At 35.0% G+C, this 22617-nt stretch overlaps 2 long non-coding RNA genes across 10 annotated transcripts; both read right to left on the bottom strand.

Moving 5' to 3' along the window:
• Positions 1 to 11126: 11126 nt before the first annotated feature.
• LOC139861092 (uncharacterized) lies at positions 11127 to 12328 on the bottom strand. Its single transcript, XR_011763650.1, has 3 exons — positions 12220 to 12328; positions 11573 to 11866; positions 11127 to 11315 (listed from the first exon to the last, which is right to left on the bottom strand). It is a non-coding gene; the product is annotated as an uncharacterized lncRNA (long non-coding RNA).
• Positions 12329 to 20011: 7683 nt separating this feature from the next.
• LOC139862348 (uncharacterized) lies at positions 20012 to 21838 on the bottom strand. Of its 9 annotated transcripts, XR_011764146.1 has the most exons (6): positions 21755 to 21834; positions 21580 to 21680; positions 21350 to 21413; positions 21022 to 21244; positions 20479 to 20942; positions 20012 to 20262 (listed from the first exon to the last, which is right to left on the bottom strand). It is a non-coding gene; the product is annotated as an uncharacterized lncRNA (long non-coding RNA). The 9 variants fall into 9 exon arrangements; XR_011764147.1 differs by having other exon boundaries at positions 20479 to 20710; positions 20856 to 20942; positions 21022 to 21680; XR_011764149.1 differs by having other exon boundaries at positions 20479 to 20594; positions 20856 to 20942; positions 21022 to 21680.
• Between the last annotated feature and the right edge of the window lie 779 nt (positions 21839 to 22617).

Below are 22617 nucleotides of genomic sequence, written 5' to 3'. Positions count from 1 at the left end.
ATTTAAATGTCGTTACAACGATAATCGTTACATATATGTCTCGTTTCGAAATCCTTAAGTTAGTAGTCTTGTTTATATGTATATAACTCATTGTTAATATACTTATGGAGATACTTACTTATCATAATCTCATGTTAACCATATGTATATCCATATATATATTGTCATGTCGTTTTTACAAGTTTTAACGTTCGTGAATCGCCGGTCAACTTGGGTGGTCAATTGTCTATATGAAACATATTTCAATTAATCAAGTCTTAACAAGTTTGATTGCTTAACATGTTGGAAACATTTAATCATGTAAATATCAATCTCAATTAATATATATAAACATGGAAAAGTTCGGGTCACTACAGGTTTGTGCTGAGTAAATATGTAAAAAAGAATTGTTAAAAATGTATGAATTATTAAGATATAGAAAAGTCATTTAGAAGGGATAAAATGACTATTTTACCCCTGTGAACAGTAAACTGCTCATCCTAATTAGAGGTATAGTAAAATGTAATTAATTATTATTTTTTTAAATGAAACTTTGTCCTTGATATGATGTTATTTGTCATTTTTTTAAAATAGTTTATTTTATTCATCATGGACGAAGAGCCTTTTTTTCCATCTCATTATGGACACTAAATTTCTCGGGACCGGCCCTGTTTTTGTCCATGCTAAATTGATCAATTCTAAATTAGATATTAAGATCTAATTTTGGAATTGGGTGCAATGAGGGGTGGATGATGGTATTGATAATGTTTTTGGGACCTTATGATCGTCTTTCACTTAGATTATAGTGATCAATCACCATGTTCCGGTCTTGATTGCATTACCTTAGCTTGATTATGATTAAGGCTTGGGCGTATTCACAATCGAACCATAAAAACCTTGGCAATTGCACAGAATCAACAACCTAAAATGAGAGGTCAAGCTCCCTATTTATAGGTTTGGAATATCCGCGAAACCAATGATTGCGCAACACCGACATATCCGCAATGTTTGTGCGGGACATCTTCGCACACTTTCTTTCTGCGGCTTCCGCAATGTTTTAGGCGCAGCGCATAAAATGCTAATCTCATATCCGCAGTGTTGTTTGTACTTGCATTTAAATTGCCTTTTGTACTTGAAATATACATATATATGTCTATATATATGATCAAGTCCCTCAGTTTATTGTGTTATATTTACGCAGAAAATATAACATAATAAACTCTAAAAATGTAGTTTAAATTGTGTTCCTTAAACGTTCCGCAATCTCTTATGCCGTGATAAGTTTTTTCGCAGTAGGAATGTTACCGTTAAACTCTTTAGCATAGCAACGGCTATGTAGCTTCCCGAAGTATTTTATGCGTTTAATAACCGTTAAAGTGAACCGTTGCAACATGATTTCACCTATAAATATCAACGAAACTTTTCTTAACAAATACCACATTGCTAACTCGTTTATTCTCATAATCCCAATACTTCTCTTCATCACCAATTCTCTTAATTAATCTTTGCAACTTTTTCAAGCATTAAAACATGAAGATCCAAGAACTGAGCCAAAAGGATAACCCAAAATCCTTCATTGCTGCAAGTCTTAGAAGCCCTGAAGCTAAAGCTCCCTCTTCTTCTACAAAAAAAAAAGCACAGAGACGTCTTCTGCTGCAGATGCAGGGAAGAAGCGTAAGTACATTGCTCCATCCTCATCTGAGCAAAGACAAACTCGGTCAAACACCAAAGGTTTGACTGAAACTCCAATTGTCTCCAATTATGCATCAGAGACGATAACTCGTAAGTTTATTTTTCTCTTGTATTCTCATAGCAATTATACAATTTGTTTTTGCATGTATTCAATTTTGACAAGCATTTTATTTTGCAGCTGAGCAATCCAGCACACCGCCTGCATTTGGCCTTCTCTCACTTGCTCACTTTGAGGAAGCTTTCCGCACTCCTCCCAACCCTATTAGTTCAGTATGAATTGATGGGTTGCCTGGTTACTTTTGTGCTTCTCCCTCTGCCGCTGTGGAGCAATATGAAAGATGAAACTTGCAATTCCTGACGATCTGCGTCAGGAATTTGCAAAACTTACTTCTCTTAACGCACATAATTCTTTTATATGGCTTTAATTCAGCCGCCGACATGATAGCTCGTCAAGAGCAATTTTATAGCTTCTTAAACAGCGAGACGCTCAAACTTGAAGAAGAACGCAAGAAAACCATTCTTGCTAAACAACAGTGCTCCTCCCTTACCACAGATCTCAAGCTTGCAAACGAGGCTGTGGAGGATCTTAAAAACAGTTGTCTGAAAAGGCAACTGAAGAAAATAAGCTAAAGGCGGCGCTCGACGACGCTAAAAAAGTAATTGAAGAGCGCACTTCAGAGTGCGACGAAGCAAATTTTTCCAAAGTTGCTGCACAACTGGAATTTACAAGACTGCGCCAACATCTGCCTGATTTTGCGCAAAAATTGATGGACTCTCACCCCGTTTATGAGAGATTTGATGTTTACGTTGCTGCACTTCAGCAACGTGAATGTGTGAAATTTTCTCGCCTTGGTGAAGTTTGCGAGCTTCCAGAGCCATTGCCTGAAGATATAGCAAATATGCTCTACAACCGCAAAGAGGCCGATGAAATGTATGAGCTTGCCAAGGCGGATATTGCTGAGATTCCTATCCAGAAGGTTGTCGCTATCAGCAAAAACAGGGATGCAACTGCTGAAGATATAATGAAACTTGATCTCAGCAAAAATGATAGCGAACAAGCGCAGTAGCTTTCGCGCTTTTTATTATGTAACAGTTAACGCAGCTGTCTCTGCGTTTTATTAATTTTAATAAATTTCCTTTTATCATAATCAATTGCAATTGTTTATTTTTATAGCGCTTTGTTTCAATTTATATTCGTAATCGCTAGATTTGTCCTTTGCAATTTCAACATTTATTATTGTGCACATAATAAATATCTACTTCTGCGAAACAATCTTTTAATTGTATAATCAATATACCTTACGAATCTTCCAAGTCCGCCGAAACGATCCTTGAGTAAAATATTGCGTTTAAGAATACGCCAAATGTGTTATAGCGAAGCATCTAATTTGGGCAAATTCACAACTTAAGATATTAACATAATATATACAAGTTCCATCATTTCGCTAACACTTGAAAATACGTTCCATTTTAGCGGGCTTTTCCTTCCCTATTTCAAATATTACGCGTTTAAGTATTTACATGGACTCTAACCATTTTTGTAAACAACATTAAACTGTAAACAAATTATCATTTATCATGAAAAAAGGTAAACATTGATTATTTAGTCTGCAAACAATTACATACTGTAACAACCCAACCCGTATTAAATTCCGCCCCATAAAAATTTTTCCTTTTTAATACGTTATAATTCATACTTTAGGTCCCATTAATGATTCCAAAACGTCTTTAACACAATAATAAGTTTAATAACTTAAAACAACATTAATATTTTAAACTCTTCAAAACAACGATACGTTAATGAAGTCATAAACCGAGCATGGTGATTTGGGACAACGCTACCCAAATCCTAATCAAGTACAAAAGCAAGGTCTTCTAAGCAACCTAGCAAGGATCTCTAATCCCAAGCTCACCCGAACCGCCAAGCATGCAATCTGTAAAAAGAGTCAACAACGAGAGGGTAAGCTAACGCTTAGTGAGTGCTAACATACTACATACATATATATGTATAAAATGGACACGCCAACAAATAAGAAATACCACATACCGTACATCCAAGCAATAAAGCAAGCTAGACTAGGCGTACCATACAACACTAAGCACAAGCTAAGATACAACAACGATATACAAGTTCACCACAACGAAGTGAACCACGCCAAATAGCTACACCCGGAGGGTTAGCTACAACACAACAATAAAACAATATATATATATAACAATATATAAACGAATAAGGTTAACCTCTTAACCCATTACCGAATACCAAACACCACAATGAAGATTGGCCGAACAACCCGAGCCTTAGTGAATTCGCACAACCCGATATTCACTTCTTCACCAATTCAACAACCGAGGTTGGCCGAACTACCCGAGCCTTAGTGAATTCGCACAACCTGAGATTCACTACCTCATCACAAGATGACCGAACAACCCGAGTCATCATGAATCCGCACTACCCGAGATTCACTTCTCAACATCAAACCCACGGTCACGGGATTATAAAATCCACCACATCGGGGTTATCCACATCACAACAATATCAACCCTTCGCCTTTGGGGTTATAACATCCAAATCACAACCACGTGTGATAACGTACACACGTCGTGTACCTCGCTAAAGGTAAACAACCAAAACGTACAACCGTGCCAATTGGACTTATACACAAGTCCATCAAATCCACCTATATGTGAAGTGAGCTCTATAACCGAGAATCACCTCGCCCGACCCGCACCCATCCTACACATACATATGCACATAGGATATTAACACTCACCTTGAAGTCTTGAAGAAGCTTCCAAGTGAATCCGCAACTTGCCAATGGAAGATACCTATTCCATTGTCACAATTACAACAATACAATTAGGATGGATTTATAAACCACCCAATTCGACCCTTAGTGCAAATTCGACCCAAATGCACTTCCAAGCACAAACCGTACCCAAACTTAACCAATAATCACGAACACAAGTGATAACGGTCCTAACTCGCCAATTAAACTCGAACATAAGTGTTAAACACGCGTCTCACCCATTTTGACACCAAAACCCTAGTTTTGACCCATTAAGTCAAAATCTCACCATTTACTAGTTTAACACTAAAACACAATTTAAATTGGTTTAATGCTTCAACTTAATCCATTTTAAGTTTATAAACCTCGTTAAATCGCCAAATGGGTCATAATCACCACCAAACCCCAATTTGACCCAAAGTCACAACTAGTCAACCAAATTACCCTAAATGGGTTTCAACACTTCCATAATCACCTACTTAAGTGATTAAACTCAAATTAAAGTTCTAAACATGGCCAATTAGTTCGCCAACTCAAAATCCACCAACAATTAACAATAAACCCGATTACAATACATATATCTATACTTAATCTCCATACCCATGTATATACATATATATATGTATATATATATCCATTTTTCGCGTATAAAATATTCGGGTGTTACACATACAAGATTCCGATTACAGAATTTCAATAGTACTTCTGAATTTCTCTGCGCTTAAATCATTGCGCGACTAACAACTTATCCGTAATATCTTTTCAACAGCGTAGTGTGCCATGCATTAGGGATGATTCTTCCATCGATGTCTGCAAGTTTGTAAGAGCCAACCGCATTGATTGCTATTATTTGATAGGGACCTTCCCAATTGGGTCCCAATTTACCAACATTTTCTGCGCGGTTTGCTTCATTATTACACAGAACCCACTCGCCAACATCGAAGGCTAAAGCACGCACCTTTTTGTTATAATACTTCGTAATTTGTTGTTTATTATTAGCTTCTTTTATTGCAACCATTAATCTACGTTCCTCCACAAAATTCATATTTTCGCACGGAGTATCATTATTTGCTGTTTCATCAAAATTGGCAACCCTATGTGTTGGCACAAAAATTTCTGCGGGAATCATTGCCTCCGAGCCATACACTAAACTAAAGGGTGTTTCACCAGTTCTTTTCTTAAATGTTGTGCGATGTACCCACAGCACATTGGATAGTTCATCAACCCATCCTGTTCGCTTTTCTTTTAAGCACTTTTTAATGCCGCTAACTATATCGCGATTAGTTACTTCGCACAACCCATTGGCTTGCAGATATGCCAAAGAAGTAAATTTTTGCACAATGTTGAGTTCCTCGCACCAACTTTTAAAGGGATCTTTTGCTATCTGTGCCCCATTATCGCTTACAATTTCGCGGGGAATCCCAAATCGACAAATGATGTGCTCCTAAACGAAATTTCACACTTGAACTCCTGCAATTGTGCGCAAAGCTTTTGCCCCTACCCATTTGGTAAAATAATCGATTGCTACGATCAGGAACTTCACATTTCCTACTCCCGCGGGAAATGGTCCTACAATATCGATCGTCCATTTATAGAATAGCCAAGGCGAGTTCACTGGTATCATATCATGCCTTGATTTCTTGTTCTGCGGCGCGTGCCTTTGACAACTTTTGCATCTTTTCACTATTTTTGCCACATCACGATATAAGGGTGGCCAGAAGTAGACCAACCGCATGATCTTAGACGCAATAGTTTTATATCCAGAATGCAACGCGCAAGAACCACTATGGACCTCTTCAATTATCATCTCAGCCTCTACGGGGCCAACACAGCGCATTAATGGTCCATTGTAAGATTTGCGATACAATGTATCATTTTCAATGGTGTACATAGGCGACCTTATGTGCACAAATCTTGCCTTATCTTTATCTTCTGGCAGCATGTTATTGGCTTATTGCGCAGGTTGTCAATGATTGGATTCATCCTATTTGGTTGTACTTCCTCAACTGCTGCAACAACTAAACTGCCATCAATTGCTTTGTTGGGCAACTCTTCTACCCAAACTTGCTTTTGAAAATGTGAAAAAGTTAAGGCCACAAGTTTGCTTAATGCGTCTGCTTTTTTGTTTTAGCTCCTTGAAACTTGTGCGAGCTCAAAATGCTCGAATTTTTCCACAGTTTCTTTTAGCAACTTTAAATACTTTTGCATAGAGAGCTCATGCGTATCAAAGGATCCATTGAACTAATTGGAGACTAACTACGAATCAACATATGCGCGTAACTTAGTGATGTTTAGTTTAAGCGTAATGTTCAATCCAGCAAGCAGCGCCTCATATTCAGCTTCATTATTTGTAACATCAAAATTGAATCGTAGCGCATATGTATGTTCTTCACCGTTTGAGCTTGTCAAAATCAAGCCCGCACCTGCACCTTCTACGCATGATGTGCCATCTGTGAACAAATCCCATGTTTCACCTTAAACAGGCTTCAATTCTGTTCGCTCGTGAATTACCTCCAATTCACCTGTCATTTTCGCCAAATAATCCGCCAAAACTTGTCCCTTCACATAAGTACGCGGAAGATATGTTATTTCATAAGATCCTAATTCAATTGCCCATTTAGCAAGCCTTCCAGATACTTCAGGCTTGTTGAGAACATGCTTAACTGGCAAACCAGATAATACGTGAATAGGATGCCCCTGAAAATATCTCTGCAACCTTCTTGATGTTAACAATAATGCATAAACAAACTTTTCCATTGGCACATAATTGATTTCGCTTCCTGTAAGTTCCTTACTTACAAAATAGATTGGCTTTTGCGCTTTATCACGTTCCGCAACCAACACTGAGCCAAAAGCCTCATTCGCAATTGAAATATACAAGTACAAAATTTCGCCCTTTATTGGCGCAGTTAGCGTTGGTAATGCTGCCAATAATTGCTTCATTTCCTGAAACGCGCTATCCGCTTTCGCAGTCCATACAAAGTTCTTCTGATTTAAACATTCTTTAAGCGTTTTAAAGAATGGCAGTTGTCTTTCCGCAGCCTTTGACAAAAATCTGGTCAAAGCCACCAATTTACCTGTCAAGCTTTGTACTTCTTTTATTGTTTTTGGCGCAGTCATGTTTTCAATTGTGGCTATCTTTTTGAGATTAGCTTTAATGCCTTGTTCAGTAACATAATATCCTAAAAATTTGCCCTCTTTTTCTCCAAAACTACATTTCGATGGATTTAGCTTCATATTTATTCTGCGCAGATTTTAAAATGTATCCGCAATATCCTGCAACATTTTCTCTTGCGCTTTGCTTTTGATTACCAGATCATCCACATACGCTTCAAGATTTCGCCCAATTTGGCTTTCGAATGCGCTATCTATCAAGCGTTGATATGTAGCGCCATCATTCTTTAGCCCAAATGGCATCTTAATATAACAAAATATGCCTTTTCCCGTGTGAAATGCAGTTTAATCTTCGTCTTCCTCCACCATTGGAATTTGATGATATCCTTTATAAGCATCCAAAGAGCACTTAAAAAGATACGCATTTATCGATTCCACCTTCCAATCTATTTCTGACAGCGAATAATTATCCTTAGGACAAGCTTTATTGATATCTTTATAATCGATACACATTCGCCACGATCCATAGGGATTTTTAACCAGCACTGGGTTCGCAACCCATGTTTGATATTTAACTTCTCGCAGAATCCCTGCATTAACAAGCTTATTGACTTCTGCGCATAACCACTTCATGCGATCTGGAGCCATACCTATGCGCTTTTGAACTATTGGTTTTAGCACCGGGTTTGCATTAAGTCTATACTCCGCTATTTCTCGTGGAACACCAGTCATAACCTGCTCACACCAGGCAAAAACATCCATATTTGTAGTAATCAATTGCACTAATTGCCTTTTAATATCTGCATCCAGATTATCGCCAATTTTGATTGTTTGTTCTGGATAAGCGCGGTTTATGATAACCAAACTATCTTCCGCATTTGTATTTGCATTCACCGCTCCTTGTAGATTAACATTTGCACAAATTGGCTGTATTATCGCAGAACTCATGGTTGCAACACCTTTGCATGTTGCAAACTTTATCGTTCCGTGTATAGTTGAGGAAATTATTCCCAGCTTCGATAACGCAGTGCAACCTAACAACATATTATAGCGCAAAGCAGAGCGCATAACATACAGATCTAAACATGCTTGTCACATTAATTTTGCATCTGCTTCATCAACAAGCTCAATTTTGAGTGATAATTGTCTAATCGGCTATGCGGATTCTCCTGTGAAACCTGATAATGAAACTGCAGTAGGTACCAACTCTGCTTTGATGCTTTCTGGTAGTCTGCGAAAGCATTGCTCATATATGATATCTACACTGCTTCCTGTGTCCACATACACTTTCATAATTGTGATTCCCGTGTTTGCAATTTTGCAAGACACGATTATTGGCGAATCAATCGCGCCATAATTCTACGTTGGCGGAAACATTATTGGCGGGAATTGCCATGTTTCAAGCGTTTCCGCAGCTTTTCTCTTATGAGATCTCTTTCGCTTATGAACCATACTTACTACCTTTGCTTCATGCATTTGTTTCTTGCTCACACAAGCTGGATCATTTTCGCGCGAATTTAGCTTCACTGACCATTTTCGCTCTGATTTTGCAAGATTACTATCCTTTAAATCACTTTTAAATCTGTGATTCTGTTGGCATTGAAGCTTTGACAACTTTGCAGTTTTCCTAGAAACTACATCGTCATTTAACTCTTTCATTTTCTTCTCAAATCAGATAACTAGATACTGTGAACGTGCAATCCTGCAAATCATCGAACAAGAACATGAACACAATTGAATTCGCAGTTAAATCATTCATTTACACAGAATAGATTTATCAAATTCAATTTTTAATTCATGTCCCACGGATGACGCTAATTGATCAATCCTAAATTAGATATAAGATCTAATTTAGGAATTGAGTGCAATGAGGGGTGGATGATGGTATTGATAATATTTTTGGGACCTTATGATCGTCTTTCACTTAGATTACATTGATCAATCACCATGTCCCGTTCTTGATTGCATTACCTTGGCTTGATTATGATTAAGGCTTGGGCGTATTCACAAGCGAACCATAAAAACCTTGGCAATTGCAGAGAATCAACAACCTAAAATGAGAGGTCAAGCTCCCTATTTATAGGTTTGGAATATCAGCGGAACCAATGATTGCGTAGCACCGACATATCCGCAATGTTTGTGCGGGACTTCTTCACACACTTTCTTTCTGCGGCTTCTGCAATGTTTTAGGCGCAGCGCATAAAATGCTAATCTCATATCCGCAGTGCTGTTTGTACTTGCATGTAAATTGCCTTTTGTACTTGAAATATACATATATATGCCAATATATATGATCAGAGATTCCTATGACTATTCATCACCACTGCCTATTTCATTAAGTAGTATACATTCATAATTACATAATCTACAAGATATATCTCTGTTCAATAATTATTTATGATTCGAGAAGTTCATAACTACCATAGAAAATGTTACTTGTCATAGTGGAATATTTGAAGTATGTCAAATTCAATTAGTGTAAATTTAACTCATTGTCACTTAAAATGTTGGGTATCATTTTACAATTTTATTATGACCGGTGTTTTTATAAAAAAAATCACCAAAAGATAACATAATGGTGCGTTTGGTTCGTGAATTTTCGAGGAATTTTGAGGAATTTGCATTTAAAAACCCATGAAATCCTATGTTTAGTTGGAGGATTTCAAATGACTAGAGATTTTGAAATCCTATGAGTATGGGATTTTAAAATTTTTTGCATATGTGAGGGATCTCGAAATCATATGTTTCTCACCATTCACGTTTATTTATGTTTCGTTTTACGTTTACCTTTTACCTTTTACATTTACGTTTTAGGTTTACGCTTTATTATTTTTATTTTTTTTAACGGCGCTGATTTGTCACCTACACACGTGTTAGGAGGAAACTCTTCACACACGATAGCCACATTGGTACCGTATGTGCTTTGGATTAAACCGAGAGGCTTAAGGCACGCGTCACATCACCGCAACAGAATCCTTGAGACCCCCCCCCCCCCCCCCCCCCCTCTCTCTCTCTCTCCAGATTCGAACCCTCGCCCATTATGTTAAGGACATGAGCCCTAGATCAACATAGGAGTTATGTCACTCAAGCAATGCCTCTTTGGTGCTTTATGGTTTACGTTATATGTTATACATTTACATTTTACTTTCCCGTTTACAATTTACGTGTTACGTTTTACTTTGGCGTTTTTCGTTTTTCGTTTACGTTTTACTTTGACATTTTAGGTTTACGTTTTACATATTACGTTTTACGTTTACGCTTACATTTTACTTTTACGTTAACATTTTACATTTACGTTTTACGTTTACGTTTTACATTTACATATTATGTTTCCGTTTTACGTCGAAGTTTTACTTTGACCTTTGATGTTTTACGTTTACGTTTTACAATTTAAGTTCTAGGTTAACGATTTATGCTTTTCATTTTACATTTACATTTTACGTTTTACACCATACGCTCTGTGTTTAAATTTTACGTTAAAGTTTTATGTTTATGGTTTGTGTTTTGCTTTTAACATTTTACGTTTTACAAATTCTGGAATTTCAGATCCCCGAACCAAACATACGATAGGATTTCAAAGCCATACATTTTACAAACACACCGATGTCCTCAAGTACTTCACAAATTGAAGAATATACTGCCAATATGTCTAGAAGTGAGCCATAATGAGAACCCCACGAGTGTTACACGGACGTTTAATTCCAACTTCTTGATTTTGACCGGTACCACTTTCAAGTTCACCTGTTTTAAGAATAAATTTTATGTTAAATTAAAGCCTGGTGGCCAGAACCAAAACACCACTACTTATATGACTATATGCTTAACATATATTATTTGACTATATTCATAAAACTAAAAGCTACCATTAAGTAACAGTACTTTTAACATAAGTATCTGTTCCCCTTGAGCTTTTTTCTCATATTGAAATAGATAACTACTTCTTTCTTTATGCTATATCCAATATTTGTGATCATTAAACTATAATGAAATAAACTTACGACTTTTATCTCTGATCTCTCTTTGTATAAAAGAATGATTTGGGAGTTGACAATGACCTTTTAGCAAGAATGTTCTTCTAATTTCATCTCGTTGACTTGGGTGGTAGTGTGCCATGGTCGGACACTCTTGCGGATCAGTCGGAAGTTCATTCAAATCAATTTTTTTATACTTTCTGGAAGGGGCTTGATGTTCATCCTCTTCAAGTACTCTTTCTTGAACATGAGGTTGTTCTTCAATGTTGTTTAGTGAATCACTAGCAGAATTTTTGGATTCTCCTGACTTTTTAAAAATATCTGTCAAATTCAAACCCACAATCAAATTAATACACTTCAACTTAAAATAATAAACAATAGCTGTAAAATTGCAATTTTTAAGAGAAAAGAATGAAAGATTAATTATTTTATTAACTATGAATATATGCGATATGTATGTCATTTATTAACTATATATTTTAAAAGTTGCCACTGTATGTAGTCATCTGATTGTGTGCTCATGGATAATTTAACGAAACGATTTGTAATTTATAAACATATATACATCAGTTTGAAAAAAATCCAACTAAGCTATATTATTAACCGATTCCAGTTCTTAAAATTTTACAAATTTGAATAAATAATAAAAACCCTAATAGCACATCATTACTTACCAGGCTACCAGGATTGCATAATCTGAAGGATGATTGATGAATGTTAAATGGCGATTAGTCACTAGCTAGAAGATCGAAGGATAATTGATAAAGTTATGAAGGTCGCATGATACGAAGGAAAATAAGAAATTAGATAAGGACTGTTTAATTTTGTGTTTAACTATATTTTATAGTGAGTCAATTTAAAATATTTTAGTAATTCATACGATAAAAACTATAAATTCTAAAATAATATATGGAGTCCCATTATTAAATTTAATGATACCCACTACAAAATAAAAATTGTGAGAATTTTTGAAAACGAGACCCACGATTAAAACCTAAACTCGCCAATGTTCACATACATCTCATTGAAAAAGTATTATCCTCCCTGAATAATGGAGTAATTGTTATAATAATAATAATAATATAGATATGGATAGTCAATTTTGGTGTATACATATAGTCAATTTTGGTACACAAAGTATGTATTTTTATATTGAGATTTTAGGCTATAAATACTCATGAATGCAAGCATTAAACTTGCACCATTTCTCACACTTACAAAGTGTTTCTTTCTTTCTCTCCATTATCATCTTTGTTCTTACACTTCATTATTAGTATTCTAAATCAAGAATCAAATCACTAAAGGTAGTTATAAGCCTACTGAATTATAACATCAAGAATCAAACCACTAAAGGTAGTTATAAGCCTACTGAATTATAACATCAAGAATCAAACCACTAAAGGTAGTTATAAGCCTACTGAATTATAACACGTTATCAGCACGATAATCTTAATACTAAATATGGTTGGCTCTGCCACCAAAATGATATATGGTCGGTTATACCACCAAAATGATATATGGTCGGTTATACCACCAAAATGATATATGGTCGGTTATACCACCAGAATGATATAGGTCGGTTATACCACCTGAAAAAATATATGGTCGACACTGTCGCCAAATTTTCATTTATGTTTACTAATATTTATATTTTTGTTATATAACATTTATTTATGATTGCTTACACATGGTCGACACTGTCACCTACTTATCATTTATGTTATATTAAATTTATGTTTAATGTTTATATACTTATGAATATAAATTGACTCTAATTTATCATGATGTTTGTTTTAATTTTTGATAATAGAAAATGTCGAATCTGGAAAAGCTTAAATTTACTCCTTTAGAATCAACTGGAAACAACTACATGCCATGGGTTATAAAAGTAAAAATGCATCTTAAATCAATGGGCATTCTTGAAACCATAAATGAAAACAACACTTGTTCTGAAAAAGAACAAGCTACGGCATGTTGCTTTATTCATCAACATATTGATGAATGCTTACAAAATAATTATGTGACTGTAGAAGATCCCCATGTTTTATGGGAAGGTCTCAAAAGCAGATTCAATAATCAAAGAGAAATTTTACTTCCAGCTGCAATGGAACAATGGAGAACATTAAGGTTCCAAGACTTTAAGAAAGTAAATGAATACAGCTCAGCTCTGTATAATACATGTTCACAACTTAAATTCTGTGGACATGAAATTAGTGATGCAGACATGATGGAGAAAACTTTCTCCACAATGAATGCTGCAAACATCACAGTGCAAAGAAATTTGAGAATGCTAAAGTTCAAAACATATCCTGAACTTAATTCATATCTCTTAGTTGCAGAGCAAAATGATGAGCTATTAATGAAAAATCAGCAATCCCGTCCTACTGGTACACTTGCAATCCCTGAAGCAAATACTGCAAATAATTATAAACAGGGACAAGGACGCGGGCAAGGTCGTGGTTATAATAACCATCACCATCATCATGCCAAAAGCCATAACTATGGTAGAAACCATCCTTATGGTAATGGTAATGGGCGTGGACGTGGTCGTGGTCGTGGCCGTGGTGGTCAAAGAAATAGTAATCCACGAAAATATAAATATCAACCACAAAACAAGCCCATTAAACAAGATGTTGAAGAAAATTCTTCTAAAAATTCTGAAGAATCTTGCTACAGATGTGGTAGAATGGGCCACTGGGCTAATACTTGCCGAACATCTAAACATCTTGTTAAGATGTATCAGGATTCGCTGAAAGGTAAAGAAAAGGAAGTAAATTTTGTGGATAATATTGATCCAACAGTCACTGAGAAACCATCTGATTTATATGAAGATTTCTTGAATGTTTAAGTTGTGTGTCTTTTGAAAAATAAACGATTTAATATCGTCTGTCTTTGTCATTATGTTTGCTAAATGTTTCAGTACTATCTATTTGCGTTTAAAATATTGTGTAATATTAATGTACTCACTATTTATTTCTTATATATGAAGTTCAATATGAATTTTGCTGGAATACAACATCAATCAAGTGGTGGAGATCTCTGTATAGCAGACAGTGGAACTACACACACTATACTTAAATCCGAGAAATATTTTATTGATCTAAAACCAACGGAAGGAACTATACATACAATATCAGGACCTGCTAACTTGATAAAAGGGATAGGAAAAGCAAATTTCATACTACCAAATGGTACAAAATTTTTAATAAATGATGCCTTATTTTCTCCCAAGTCAAGCAGAAATTTATTGAGTTTCTCCGACATATACCTTAACGGGTATGATTATCAGTCAGTGACAACAGAAAATGAGAAATATTTAAGTATCACTGACAAGAGTCATGTGGTTGAAAAACTGCCAAGACTTAGTTCTGGATTACATTATACACATATAAATGTACCAGAAATACATATGGTAGTTAACGAAAAATATATTGATCCTGGTGTATTCAGTTTATGGCATAACAGATTAGGCCATCCAGGATCAACAATGATGAAAAGGATTATTGAATGTACTCATGGACATCCACTAAAGGATAGAAAAATCCATCATGATACAATGGTTCCATGTACATCTTGCTCTCTTGGAAAATTGATAACTAGACCCTCACCACTTAAGGTTGAGAAAGAATCACCAATGTTTCTTGAAAGAATTCAAGGTGATATATGTGGACCAATTCATCCACCATGTGGACCATTTAGATATTTCATGGTTCTAATAGACGCATCTAGCAGATGGTCTCATGTTTGTCTGTTATCAAGCCGTAATGTGGCATTTGCAAAATTTCTTGCCCAAATTATTAAATTAAGAGCTCATTTTCCTGATTACACCATTAAAAGGGTGAGACTTGATAATGCTGGTGAATTTACATCTCAAGCATTTAATGACTATTGCATGTCTATAGGAATTGTTGTTGAACATTCTGTTGCTCATGTGCATACACAAAATGGTTTAGCCGAGTCATTGATTAAACGTTTACAGTTAATCGCTAGACCATTGATAATGAGAACAAAACTCCCTGTATCTATATGGGGTCATGCAATTTTACATGCTGCTGCATTGATTCGCATCAGACCAAGTGCAAGTCATAAATATTCCCCCCTACAACTTGCTTTTGGTCAAGAGCCAAATATTTCCCATCTTAGAACATTTGGTTGTGCAGTGTATGTTCCAATTGCGACACCACAACGTACAAAAATGGGTCCTCAAAGGAGGTTGGGAATATATGTTGGATATGAAACATCTTCAATATTAAGGTATATTGAACCTATGACAGGTGACGTTTTTACAGCACGTTTTGCTGATTGTCATTTTAATGAAACATTGTTCCCTAGATTAGGGGGAGAAATGAAAAATAAAGAAAATGATGTTTCATGGTGTGAACCTCAATTAAAGTATCTTGATCCTCGCACAAAAGAATGCGAGACAGAAGTTCAAAAGATAATGCATATACAAGAACTTGCAAATCAATTGCCTGATGCATTTACAGATACAAAAACGGTGACAAAATCATATATACCAGCAGTAAATACTCCAGCTCGAATTGAAATTCCAAAAGCTGGCAATAACGTCACTCATGAATCTTTGCCACGTCAGAAACGTGGAAGACCAATCGGTTCAAAGGATAAAAATCCTCGAAAAAGAAAATCAGCTGATAATGAAGTAAAAGAAAGTGTTCAAGAAGAACCACAAATCAGTACTCCTACTGCAGAGGAGATTGATGATGTCAATACAGAAATTGCAATCAATTATGCATATTCAAAAATATTATGGAACCGAAATGAAATGAAAAATCTTGATGAGAAATTTTCATTTAATGTTGCATATGACATCATGAATAATGATGATGATCCAGAACCAACATCTATGGTTGAATGTCAAAATAGACATGATTGGGCTCAATGGAAAGAAGCAATACGAGCTGAATTAGAATCACTCAATAAAAGAAAAGTTTTCGGATCCATCATTCTCACTCCTAAAGATGTGAAACCTGTAGGATACAGATGGATTTTTGTCCGAAAAAGAAATGAGAAAAATGAAGTTACAAGGTATAAAGCTAGACTTGTAGCTCAAGGTTTTTCTCAAAGACCGGGAATTGATTATGAAGAAACTTATTCTCCTGTTATGGATGCAATTACTTTTAGGTACTTAATCAGTCTGGCAGTTTCTAAAAATTTAGAAATGCATCTCATGGATGTTGTGACTGCTTATCTATATGGATCACTTGATAGTGATATATATATGAAGATACCTGAAGGATTTAAGGTACCAGAAGCATCAAATGCAAAACCCAAAGAAATGTATTCGATTAAATTACAAAGATCTTTATATGGGTTAAAACAATCGGGACGTATGTGGTATAACCGATTAAGTGATTACTTGATAAGCAAAGGGTATACAAATAATCTTACTTGCCCTTGTGTTTTCATTAAGAAAACAACATCCGGATATGTGATCATAGCTGTTTATGTTGATGATCTTAACATCATAGGTACAAATAAAGAGATCTATGAAGCCATTCAACTTCTAAAGAAAGAATTTGAAATGAAAGATCTCGGAAAAACCAAGTATTGCCTTGGTTTACAAATTGAGCATATGCCTAATGGTTTACTTGTACATCAAACAACATATACTGAAAAGATTTTGAAACGTTTCAATATGGACAAGGCAAAACCATTAAGTACTCCTATGGTTGTTAGATCACTCAATGTTGAAGCTGATCCATTTCGTCCATGTGAAGATCAAGAAGACATTCTTGGACCAGAAGTACCATATCTTAGTGCAATTGGAGCTCTTATGTATCTTACAAATTGTACAAGACCTGACATTTCTTTTGCAGTTAATTTGTTGGCAAGGTTCAGCTCTGCTCCTACCAAAAGACACTGGAATGGGATCAAACACATATTTCGATACCTTCGAGGAACTACTGATTTAGGATTATTTTATTCTAACGAATCAAAACAAGATTTGGTTGGTTATGCAGATGCAGGTTATTTATCTGATCCACATAAAGCTAAATCTCAAACTGGATATGTATTCCTAAATGGAGGTACTGCAATATCATGGCGTTCTCAAAAACAAACACTTGTTGCTACATCGTCAAATCATGCCGAAGTGATTGCATTACATGAAGCTACTCGAGAATGTTTTTGGTTGAGATCAATGACACAACTCATTACTGATTCTTGTGGACTAGAACGCGATAAAAGTCCAACAACTATCTATGAAGATAATGCAGCTTGCATAGCACAGATGAAAGAAGGGTATATCAAAAGTGACCGAACAAAACACATACCACCTAGATTCTTCTCATACACTCAAAATCTCATTAAGGACAACCAGATTGAAATGAGATATGTGCAATCTAGCAAAAACTCTGCTGATCTTTTCACGAAAGCACTTCCAACTGCTATTTTCAGAACACACGTTCATAACATTGGCATGAGACATGTTCAAAAGATGTAACAGCTGAAGCGATGTCTACTTGAGGGGGAGTCAACTCCATGCTGCACTCTTTTTCCCTTAGCTAAAGTTTTTTCCCACTGGGTTTTCTTTAGCAAGGTTTTTAACGAGGCAGTAATTTATAGTTGATCTTCAACAAAATAAAATTGCTATCCAAGGGGGAGTGTTATAATAATAATAATAATATAGATATGGATAGTCAATTTTGGTGTATACATATAGTCAATTTTGGTACACAAAGTATGTATTTTTATATTGAGATTTTAGGCTATAAATACTCATGAATGCAAGCATTAAACTTGCACCATTTCTCACACTTACAAAGTGTTTCTTTCTTTCTCTCCATTATCATCTTTGTTCTTACACTTCATTATTAGTATTCTAAATCAAGAATCAAATCACTAAAGGTAGTTATAAGCCTACTGAATTATAACATCAAGAATCAAACCACTAAAGGTAGTTATAAGCCTACTGAATTATAACATCAAGAATCAAACCACTAAAGGTAGTTATAAGCCTACTGAATTATAACAGTAATGTGAATATGAATTTTATTAGTTTACTCGTTTTCGGAATAATGTGAATATGAATTTTATTAGTTTACTCGTTTTATTAGAGAAAAGAGTATGCATAACATTAAAGTATACCTTTTGAGTCATGGTCGGTCTCAAGAACTCGGTCTCGAGAACTTAAGTACCTAAAACGAGATAAGAAAGAAAAAAAATTCTTATGCCACAACAAATAATACAAGCTTTTTAAAGAAAAAACACTTTGGGCCTTGCTAAAGTGGTAATGGACTTTGATTTTTTTTTTTCTAGGGCATTTAATTATTGTTTTTGAGTCTATTGTGCTTCGCCTTCGTTGTTTCAGTTGTTTTTCTCCAGTTCCTATGTTTCTCAAATCTCTAATTGTGTTCGTATATACAAAAAAATGGCCCCCTAGAAAATATGGGTCATGCACGGTCGATCGCTGACCTCCCATGTTTTGAGTTATAGCATATGAACTAGTGAAATGACCCGTGAAATCACGGGTTTGTTTAAAAAAATATTTTAATAATATATTTTAAGTATTAAATGAATGTAAATGCTAAAGTCATTTATTATCATACAACTTTCAATACTCACAGTCAACCGTCAAAACAACATTATTCAATGAATGGTAAAAATCAATCAATAATCCACTAAATCTAACTTAGTATTACGTTCTAAAAATTTGTAGTTCTTAAAATTAGTATAAGAAGCTTACTTCCAATGTTTGAGCTTTTTTGTGCGTTCTCCTGTCGCCTCTCATCGCAAAGACCCAAAATGCGTTTTCTTCTATTTTGAACCGTCACCAACATTTCCTGAAAAGAGCCCGATTTTTCCCATTAAGAGACCCGATATTTAACCCGCCCGAATCATAATAACTGAGAGTTAAATCCCAATTAACACAATACATTTTTAAAGATTCACCCCAACCGCCCCAAAAGAAATTACGTCTAATTTAATTTTCTTCCATTACATAGTGAGTAATTACAAACCAAGCTAAGACAGAAAATGTATATTCCAGATTGTACCTACATAGAATGAACACAAATCAACAAATTAAGATGCTTAAAGATATAATCTTCAGCAACCAACACAAAATGTGAAATTAACTTCACTTGGGGAAGTAGGGCATATTATATCTTAAACAGTTAAAATGAAGACATTTAGCTAACTATGTAATGGGCAATTGAAGCATAAGTTTTGGCATCCAGTAGCCTTTATAACTGAACCACTAAGTGCATGTCATTTAGACCCTCTTGTATGAATGATGAAATATACATGTTCTGCAAACGATTTTAAATTAAAGAGGATTAAAGTATATTTACATCCCATCTGTCTTATTAAAAGTATGAGCAAGAAAGTTTTCATGGATAAAAAGATGCATATAGAGACTTGCGACTCTTCTAAGCTGATAAGCTTGGGCACTTCTAAGGGAATGAGTCCACCAATTTTCTTATTGAATGATCATATTCATGAGCATCAACAAAGAGAATTCCTCTTTAATAATATACCTTGAATAATATACAGAGAATCATAGTCATCTAAAAACATAAAAGCTATGAATAAACGATTAATTCTGGATAATCGTACCAACAATTTGGATGATAATTTGATGATTACATGTGGAGACTGAATTGAAAGTGAGTTTACCAAGATCGTTTTATCTACAACATTCTGTCATCTTCATCTCGAATTTAGGGGGGACATCTGCTTCATTCTTTACAGATTCCCTGAACAGATAAATTGTTGGTCGTATTGAGTTGGCAACAGTAGATACATTAATAAATAATCATGTTTTATTTCAGTACAAAAGCAGAAATCGTAATTTGTCTTACCATCCATATGTTAACCCCAGTTCATAAAATAATTAACACAACAAAATAATTAACATTTCGCAAATGATTCATTGTATGTGAAACAAAATCAGATTGTTAAAATTATTATACCTGTTCATGGCACCGACGGTATTGTTACGATTATTATACTTGTTCATCGCATCGACAGTAGTATCATCAACATCTTAGCAGTGAAACGAAATCAACGTTATTCATAAGCTAGAAGCCTATATGTTAACAATGATCCGTTAACAAAAAAAATATATATTAGAGTAGATAAGGGAACTTACAGATTGAGTAGGCAACTAATGAACGACTACCAATCGTATAACAAAGTTGTTCACTATAACAACACTATGATGTAATCAATGAAGCATAAGCATTTGAGAATGCAAAAAAAATTTAGCATTAAAACCCCCAAGGAAAACATGTGTGGTATATACCACAATCAGCAACTGAATAAAAGAAAAAGGGGAATGTAGTCTGACCTGGTGGTGTTGTCACTTCTGTTAATAATCAATTTAAAGCAACGAAACAACAACCCTTAACCTTTCCAACATCATAAGCACACTCATCTGCCAAAAACAAAAACATACCCACTTCAGTAAACACACAAAACTACAATTATATACATATATATTTATATTTACTCACAAATCATGTCTTTAACCAAATCCATCACCAAGTCACATTTATCACTAAACATAGAACAGAAAAATAGTTCATCATCTCCCTGACTCACACCATCACTATTTCTATTCCATTTATCAACTCCTTTTTTTCTAAACCGTCACAGTTCGATAAACCCGAGCTTCACTCTAGCTAGACCCAGTTTCCGTCAAACTCGCAACCACTTCCAAAGCATAATCATCATCTTCTATATGAAAAGTGAAGCAATTTCTTGTGTTAAACCGTTTAAAACGCTAGGTTGATTATCATGAAAAGTTAATAGATGATTGATTAAATAATAATAAGAACAAACCCATAGGATTAGATGAGCCCGTCAATGGTAAACCATTATCATCATAGAGACCAAGGGATAAACCCTAGTTATTAAACAAAATCGTTATTTTACTCAATAAAACATTTTCATATAAATCTTCTAAACCCGATGTTACCACTTCCCCCAAAACTTAGGGTTAGGTTCATAAAACCTAACTTATTATTAACTACTCAACGAACTAATAACATGAATCATATGTTAAATCTTACAGCAAGGGTGTAGAAGCTTCAATTCCTGGAGATGCAAGCTTCAATTTAATTTTGATTTCTCCTTCTTTGATGCAACCACTTAGCCCGCACATATATAAGCCCTAATACAAAAGCTACAGATGAAATTACTCAAAAATTGAAGGAAGGACAAAGAAGAATTATGAAAATAAAATACCTTTTTTGAAGAAAAGAGGTAGATGATTTAGCATCATGACCTAAAAGATTTTAGGGTTTGAATGTTAAAAGAAATACTCGTATACTCCGTATTTTATTAAAGATTTTTTTAATTTATTTAATTAATTAGTGTTAATGACATCATCAACATGACTTAGATTTTTTTCTTTTATATTTTTTAACTTTTCTAAAGCTTTAATAATCATTATTTATATTTATGACATTATCATTTTAGCCATATAATAGAAACTATAGAAGATCATATATAGGGTAGACTAGCTAGGCCGCACAAATATCTCAAATGTCTTAATATAAGGATTCTTTATTATATAAGGTACGCTCTCTCAGCATTCAAATTTTTATGTTGTTAAATCGTATTTATAAGCAACGCAACAAATTTGATTCCCCTAACATTATATGTGAAAATCTTTAAAAGGTAGGTATGAATATATATGCACCTTGATGTCACTCGAGTCAAGTGTTCAATTTTAAGCCACTAATATTTTCAAACAGGTTTAATTGCACTTCGCATGGACGTGTACATACGGACGTGTACATATTGATATTGATTTTTTATTATTATAATGTATAAAATGATAGAAATCGTTCAAAACGTCAGTAACTAAAGTACCCTTTGTTAGAGGTTGGGAGTCCGATTCCTTGAGGTGGCAACATTGCACACAAGGATATTCCCTTGATCTTGAAATCCACCAAAGGTCGCCTTTCGCACATCGCGATTGGTCCGGGTTTCCTCCAGAGCAGAAGCTGGGGGCGTGTATGCAACTGCGGGGGATAATCGCGTGGGTGGTTTAGTCCTTTTGGTGTAATCCCAGACTGGTGTTAACAAAAAGTAGAGTACTCCGT

The sequence above is a fragment of the Rutidosis leptorrhynchoides genome, chromosome 8 (genome assembly GCF_046630445.1).
Source record: "Rutidosis leptorrhynchoides isolate AG116_Rl617_1_P2 chromosome 8, CSIRO_AGI_Rlap_v1, whole genome shotgun sequence".
NCBI classification, from domain to species: Eukaryota; Viridiplantae; Streptophyta; class Magnoliopsida; order Asterales; family Asteraceae; genus Rutidosis; species Rutidosis leptorrhynchoides.
The sequence above is the reverse complement of the archived record's forward strand: the minus strand, read 5'-3'. Positions and strand labels throughout refer to the sequence as shown.